The sequence below is a fragment of the Mus pahari genome, chromosome 23, assembly GCF_900095145.1.
Source record: "Mus pahari chromosome 23, PAHARI_EIJ_v1.1, whole genome shotgun sequence".
Taxonomy (NCBI): domain Eukaryota; kingdom Metazoa; phylum Chordata; class Mammalia; order Rodentia; family Muridae; genus Mus; species Mus pahari.
Genome location: NC_034612.1, coordinates 6,651,230 through 6,658,321, shown reverse-complemented (window position 1 = coordinate 6,658,321; position 7,092 = coordinate 6,651,230).

The following is a 7,092-nucleotide window of genomic DNA, read 5'->3' as shown; positions in this document are numbered from 1 at the left end:
AGTGGGGGGTGGGAAGGAATGGGGGAGGGAAGGGGGGAGGGGAAGTAGGAGGGGGAGAGGAAGGGGGAAGGGAGAGGGAGGAGAGGGAGAGGAGGAGGGAGGGGAAGGAAGAGGGGGAAGATCAAGAGCAAAGCATGTCCTTCCTATGGTTGGGTTCCATCTCCTTGTTTCCACTACTTCTCAATAATGCCATTAGGGTTTACAGTTAATTCAGTGATTACATCATTGATCAGGGTCCGAGCCCTTACGCTACGATCTCTTCCCCACACCTATCAGCTGGCAACTGCATTCCGGGACACTGCGTCTTTGTCCACACCGCCTTGGTGACCTCCTGCACGATGCTGCTTTCCCCGTGCTCTGAGCGAGGAACAGGAAGGCTCGCGGAGGTTTCCAAGGTTAATTTGCTAACTCAAAAAGATCTAGAGTTGTGTAGGAGACAAACTCCTACATGTCTGCAAGGGGGCTTCCAGATTGGGTTAAGTGGCCCTGGCGCTACCTTAAATGCAGGTAGCACCGTTCCGTGAACCAGGGTGAGACAATAAAACCGAGAAAGTGGATGATCTAAGCATTTGCTTCCGCCTCTCTCTGCTTCCTGACTGTTGCGTAACTGTGTCATACTCGCTTGGACCGCCATGCCTCCCTGCCACGAGGGACCGTATCTTCTCAAACAGTGAGTCAACGGAACCCTTTCCTCCAGAGTCGCTTCTCCGGTACTTTTGTTACTAACACACAGCTCTGGCTACTCGCTGGCTGATTGTGGTAGTCAGGATGGTGAACAAAGACAGCGGCACAGGAATTATAAACCTGGATGAAGCCAGTCTAGAGCGGATTGGCTTGTGTTCTCTCCTCTCTCATTTCTTGTCTTCCTGAGACTTTAGAATGTGACCTTACTTAGAGATGGGGTCTTTGTAGATGCATCTCCATTTAGGGTAGATCCTAGACCAGGGACTGGAGATCCCGTAAGAGGGACGTTTAGATGCACTTGGAGAGGAAGCCTGTAACCGTAGAGACAAGTAGAAGCCAAGAACTTCTAGACAGCTGCTACTGGGAGCTAGAAAGAGGCAAGGAAGACTCCCATCTGGATTCCTCAGATGTGTGACCCTTCCCACACCTTGATTTTGAACTTGCAGCTTCCAAATTGTGAGCTGGTACACTTAAGATACCCCAGCTTGGGTCAATTTGATACAGAATCCCATGGAGATGAATATACCATGCATTTACACACACAGACACATACACAGACATGCACAGAAACCACACACATGCACACACACACACACACACACATACCATAGAGATCACACACATGGACAAACACCACACACACATATACCACATGCCACACACATACACAGATATATACACACCACAAACACACACACACAAACTCACACACACACACAGGCCATACACACAAGCATACGCACATACCATACACACAAACTCACACACCACAGAGACCATACACACATAGACACACATGCCACATACTCACACATCACACACACAGACACACATACACACATATATACACCACACGCACAGGCATACACAGACACATACACACATATATACACTCACATGCATATACAGACACATATACACATCTACACACACACTCACATACATACCACAGAGACCATACACACATAGACACACATGCTACATGTCACATACCTACACACCACACACAGAGAGACACAGAGACAACACATACACACACACACATACCACAAAACAGGCATATACAGACACATACATACACACACACACACAAATACACACACACATATACCACAAAACAGGCATATACAGACACATACATATACACATACACACACATATACCACAAAACAGGCATATACAGACACATATATACACACACACACACACACAAATACACACACACACATACCACACATATAGGCATACATAGACACACACACACACACACACACACACACACACACACAGCCTAGGGAGTCAGGTGACCCAATCAATGCTGAGCAGTGAGGGAGGGCTCAGGAAAGACTTCACCCCAAAGGGAGTTACAATGGGGCTCTGCATCTCTAGGCTAGAGAGAAGAACTATGTGGCTTTAAAGTGATCTGTGTTGGAGGATGGACAGAGCATCAGGGTCCAGAGGGGCACTCAGTGAGCTGGGACAGAGTCCTTGCCTCTGTGCAGACTATTGCAATGCCCCACTGTGTGTTCCTGTGCCCTTGGGCTTTTCTTCTGGGGCCTGTTGGGTTGGACGTCTGTCTGTCTGTCTGCTGTTCCTCTTTTATTTTCCATCCCTGTCATTGTTTGTCATGTGGGCTTTTGAGTGTGAGCTTGGAGATCCCGCTGTCCTTGAGAGCGGCAGGGAGCGCCTGGAGGAGGCACAAAGACACTTTGTGTGGCAGCTCCCAACAGCTTCGGCTCCCTGAGTCCACTTGGCTGTGAATGGGCCTTGGACAAAGGCATCCTGCCTGAGTACCTGTAATTGGAGCATCCACGTGCGTGGCCTGCAGTGTCGGAAACACACAGGACAAAAGCAAGATGAATGGCCGCATCTCTGGGCTGCCCGTTGCTATGGTTTCTTTGGGGCTGGTGGGGAAGGTGGTTACCAGGCAACTGGAGAAGGACCAAGACAAAGGGAAGCTGGTCAGGGGCAGGTGCCAGTATGTGTCAGGGGGGATGAGGTGGGAAGGAGACAGGATAAGGGACGGACAGAGAGACAGAGGACAGAGGGAAATAACAGCAAGGGGAGACAAAAGAGACAGCATAGAAAAGGCAGGGACAGAGTCATCAAAGCAAGAAGAGACTGCAGAGGCAGAGACACGTGGATAAAAATGGGCATCACTCTGAGCAGGACAGGCAGGCTGGGCCCTCAGGAGATGGATGGCTGGTGACACAGGTACCGCTCCTACCCTTGGAGATCCCAGACATAGTCAGAGCTGAAGAGAGATGACACCCTTCCAACACACATCTCCCACAGGATAGCTAAACTTTCTCTCCAGCCTTATAGCTCTTGGAAGCTTCCAACTCTTGAGCGTGAAGTGCTGGAAGCCATTACACCCATCTTGGTCCCGGGCAGGACCCACAGGCAGTTGTACTCTCAAGAGATTGTGATTCTCAGCTGGCAACTGCTTCATCTCTCTCCAATGATGTCTCATTGGTCACCTGCCATGATATTTACCTTGCTCACTGCTTGAGGAACATGGACCAACAGCTCCTCTATACAGTGAGGACACAACTACCGCATGTGCTTGTCTCTCACCAGACCTACATGCCAGTATCTAGCCTGCAAGTGTGGGCACTGAGATTCTGGGTCTTCATGTCTTATCTGGGTCTTCTAACATCTAGACCAGGATTCATACTCATACTCAAGGCTCTTTTCTTTCTTTCTTTCTTTCTTTCTTTCTTTCTTTCTTTCTTTCTTTCTTTCTTTCTTTCTTTCTTTCTTTCTTTCTTTCTTCTTTCTCTTTCTTTCTTTCTCTTTCTTTCTTTTCTTTTTTCTTGAGACAGGGTTTCTCTGTGTAGCCCTGGCTGTCCTGGAACTCACTCTGTAGACCAGGCTGGCCTTGAACTCAGAAATTCACCTGCCTCTTCCTCCCAAGTGCTGGGATGAAAGGCGTGTGCCATCACTGCCCAGCTCAAGGCTCTTTTCTTGGTCAAGGCTTGTTTATATACAAGGAATAAAAATGTATAATGTTAACTCCAGTGAAAAGGAAGATTCACTGGACCGTCGGGGAAAGGGCTTCTGAGACCAAGGGCTGTGTACAAGAGCTTCCTCCGTGGTACCCCACAGGTATCGAAGCCAAGGAGAATCCCCCCCCTTTTGTGTTTGACATAATCTCTGGTTACTCTTTTCTCCTTGCTCCCAATGGTTCATCTCATTTAGCTCCTGGAATGTCAAGAACATTCAGGGAAATCCTTTCTCACAGTTCATATTCTCAGGAGAGAACATGAGTGGCTAACTTGCATCCATCCTACAGTCTTAGACCAATCATTTATGGCTGGGACTGAGGCTCCTGGAAGGTACGATAGGATTGGCTGATTGTGGTCCATTCTTCAATAAGGGCTGGGCATGAACACACACACTCACTTACAGCTGATGGGTACCAGCTGCTTCCCCAGGCGGAGATGCCTGGCGCTTCTACTTGGGAAGAGCTCTGCAAGCGGAGGCATCCCATAGGAAAGGGTATTCAGGCTCCAGGGAGTCCTGAGCCAATGGGGGGGGGGGAGCGTGTCCAAGATGATCATTGACAGTGCAACAAGGGGAGGTAGAAAGAGACCAGAGGATCGGTAAGCTAATGTACACTCTGATGGAATGTCGATGGAGAAGGGCCACCATCTCTTCTTTCATTCATATAATGAGCCCGAGAACCCGTACTGTCAGGGACTGCCAAGTGACACAGATGCAATAGGGCGAAGACACGGCCTGTCTGCTCCATCGTGTGACAGATGATCCTAGGCTGTCTTAGGTTGCCATTGCTGTGAAGAGACATGGTGACCAGGGCAACTCTTCTAAAGGAAAACATTCGATTGAGGCTGGTCTATAGGTTCAGAGGTTTAGCCCATTATTATCGTGGTGGGAGGCATGGGGGTGTTGCTGAAGGAAGAGCTGGGAGTTTTACATCTGAATTGGCAGGCAGGAGAGAGAGAGAGGAAAGACAGAGAGAGGAGAGAGAAGAGAGAGAAAGAGAGAGGAGAGAGGGTGGAGGAAGGCAAGCAGGCAGGCAGGCAGACAGACAGACTGCGCCTGACTTGAGCATCTGAAATCTCAAAGCTCGCCTCCAATGACACACTTCCTCCCTTAAGGCCACAGTTTTTCCAACAAGGCCACACTTCCAAACCGTGTCACTCCCTATGACCTTATGGGGACCATTTTCATTTAAACCACATAGGCCGTGTTTGGATGACCTGTTGATCATCTTAAGATCCCTGTGGGATGGAATTAGGGTCGCAGGAAGTGAATTAAGCCAGAAAAACCAAGGAAGGTAAAGGGGAACGAAACCAGAAGGTTGTTTCGGTCAGGTGGTGATTATGTCAGAGTGGGAATCGGGGAGTCTACCATGATGGAGGGCAGGGAGTTGTGTGGTGGGGAAGTGGCAGACAAGTCTGGGGATTGTTAAAGAGCTGGAACTATGTGAGCCTATACTAAGAGGAGATGCTGGGAGACCACTGGGCTTTTGGGAAGGAGCATTAACAGGGGGTACCAGCTATACAGCTGTTCTCGGGCTCTCGAGCTCTGAGTTACAGGCACACGCCACCACATCTGGCTTCTCAAAAAAAAATTTTCAATAGGAATTTGTTCTGTAGAAAGATCACCGACTAAAAAGAATTTCTGGTGGAATGAAGGGGTAGAAGCAAGGAGTCACTAGAGAATGTCTGTCCAGTGCCACGCCCTCCCAGTGCTGGGATCGAACCCAGGACCGTAGGGATGTGAGGCAAGCTCTCCTCATGACCCACCCCTGCGTCCTGAGGTCTCTCAGATGAGAGGGAGATAGTTGTGTGGTTCTTCCCTCCAACAGAAACATCCCAAGCTCATAGGTGGCAGAGCCTTTGGATCTCAGTGCTGGCAAGCTGTAGGGGACTCCCATGGTGCAGCTTTTCTGAGTGCTCACCCATGCTGGGCTGGGCTTTTCAGAGATCCATCTGTTGTTAGGTTGCCTATGCATCTGTGAGTAACTCCCACGGAACCCACAGACCCGCTAAGGGAGACCAGAGAGGCCTCATTGCTTGGGTCTGCAACCGGTGCCTCATCTAGGCACTTGTTTGCACCTCTCTGGAAAAGTCATGTACAGGAGAAGCACTCCCTGAAGAGCATCGTTCCGACAACCTTCTCAGGGCACTCAGGTAGAAATTCCGATTACAGGGCTGTGTGCTTCTGGTCTGTGATGAAGTAATTTTTAAATGTGCTTAAGTAAAAATGGCCCCCAGGCTGCTCTTTTAAGAAACTTTATCTGAGGGCTAAGAAGGCAGGAAGGCATTGGGAAGAGCCTGGGATGTGCAGCCAGCCACTGCCGGCTTCCACCTTGAAACCAAAGAGCGTTTTATGGCCCTCATGGATTTTCACAAGGGTGGTTATAATGAGTTTGCCGTTACCATGTCCCGTATACACCATGCCACACTCGTCCTCCGACATCTGCTGCTTGTAACCAGGGACTAAGAGATGGTAGGATGGGACTAGGATAGCCTTCCCGTCCTGTCCACTGTCCAGTGCTTTGTCCGTGGTGGGGACAGCGGAGGGAACATTAAACTTTATTGAAGGCTGGTGCCACACATTTTGCAGTGTCACAGACACGGTGTGGAATTCTATCTTCTCTCTTTAGAAGGTGTGTGACACGGGGTGACACGATTTACTTCTCTGCACCTCAGTATCAGAGTTGATTAGGACTTCCTTCCAGGCATTGAAGTGAGGATTCATTTTCATGACACTGCTGTGAATTTGTGATCCTATGTTAGCTGTGTTGATATTCTCTCTCTGTGTGTTTGTGTGTGTGTCCTTCCATGTGCATGTGAAAGCCAAAGGCCAGCTTCAGCTGTTGTATCCACCCTGTGTTTTTGGAGATAAGGTCTCTCTTGCTGGCCTGGGGGTTGTCATGCAGGTCCATCTGCTTGACCAGTGAGCTCCAGATCCCTCCTATTTCTCCCTTCCCAGCGCCAAGATTACAAAACCTGGCCTATCACACTTGGCTTTTGTCTTGGTTTTAAAAGTCGGGTAGTAGGGATCGAACTCAAGTCCTCGTGCTTGTGTGGTAAATACTTAACCAGTGCCGAACACTCCCCAGTGTGTCATCAATGTTGATCCCAGATGACCTCACCTTTAGTTAGTATCATCTCAGTTAGGCCCTCTAGTCCTTTGCCAAGGTTCCCTAACATCACAGCTTCTCCAGCCTCAGATCTGGGAACCTTATCAGACCTCCTTCTATGTATTCTCTGCTCAAAACAAGGCCCAGCTATTTCCCCCAAGGAACTGCAATTTAAAAAAAAAAAATAGGACCATGGTGTATGAGGCCAGAGTCTGGTTATTGAGAGAGTGGATGGCTTTAGGTTTGGGTATTGGGATACTGTGTGTGTGTGTGTGTGTGTGTGTGTGTGTGTG